Genomic DNA, 1,440 nt, shown 5'->3' on the forward strand with positions numbered 1-1,440 from the left:
CTAGTCCATGGGTTCACAAAGAGTTGGACATGGCTGATCGACTTTCACTTTCACATTCTGTCCCTGAGCTTCCCATGTGGCGCTAGCTATAAAGAACCCGCCTACCAACGCAGGAGATGTAAGAGATGTGGGTTGGATCCCTCGGTCGGGAAGATCCCCTGGAGGAGGGCATGGCAACCCACTCCAGTATTGTTACCTGGAGAATCTCATGGACAGAGGAGCCTGGGGGCTACAGCCCACGGGGTTGCACAGAGTTCAATAGGACTAAAGCAATTTAGAACACACGCACGCATTCTGTCCCTATCACTTCTAGGCCCTTTCTAGTTAGGGTTAGATTACAAAAACCCAGTGGTAGGGACAGAATGACAGGATAAAATAGGTGATTAAATAGTTAATCCCACTAGGGATTTTCTATAAGTAGAAAAATATGAGAGACCCCTGTAAGTTAATGATTACTTGAGAAAGCAGGTTTGCCTCACCACAAAACCAAGCAGGCTTGCTTAGCAAGAAAACCATGCAGGAGAAGCATGGGACACACCAACAAACAATAAAACAATGGTGGCAAGAGACCCACATCCTGCCCAGTGATCCCTCTGAAATGCTCCCTGCATGCATAAAAAGTAATTTGTGGACCTAGCTTGACCACACAGGGACAAGAAAAACTCCCCTGCTCAGCCTGGAGGAGCTAATGATGAAAACATGATGTCTACTCAAGAAAGACAAGGGAGGTTATCTCCTCTTTCCCTCTTTTCCTTTGATTATAAAGCTGTAGCCAACTAGTTCTTGGGGCATGGCATTTCTTGCCCACCTGCTTGTAAGCCTCACAAGTGTTCTACTCTAACAAATCACTTTTTATCTACCACTTTGCTCTTGTTGAATTCTTCTGTGTACTGAGACATAAAGGACTATAGTACTGGAGCTCTTCAGAGCCCCCCTGAAATGACACCAATCAGTTTCACATGTAGTGTGATTAACATACATGACTGGAAAATCTTAGATATTGCCAAGGACAAAATTTGGAAAGAAATTAAAAAAAACCTTCAATATAAGCTCGCCATTAATGAACAGAATGACGTTTGACAAATCATGTCTCAATTGCCAAATATGCTATTGAAGTAAGTACAGCTCTTCATAGTTTGTCACATTGGGACTACCGATTAATTAAAAAAATTAGAAGTGAAAGCACTTTATACGAATGACACGCTACATGAATGCTAGCTATAAAGCAATTATGATTCACTACCTAGTGAATACCGATTAAACATAAAGGGGAAAACACTTTCAAAAATTTCTTTTTGCCTTTCTTAAAGTTTTCAATACGAAAGAAGCCCCCAAAAGCACAATGCACATGCGCAAGGCGTTCCACTGCCGAAGAAAGGCTGGAAAAGAGAAGGGAGCGGGGCCTGCCCCGCCGGCCTTTCCTAACAGCCCCGCCCGCCT

This window comes from Bison bison, unplaced genomic scaffold (genome assembly GCF_000754665.1).
Source record: "Bison bison bison isolate TAMUID 2011002044 unplaced genomic scaffold, Bison_UMD1.0 scf7180017864491, whole genome shotgun sequence".
Classification (NCBI taxonomy): domain Eukaryota; kingdom Metazoa; phylum Chordata; class Mammalia; order Artiodactyla; family Bovidae; genus Bison; species Bison bison.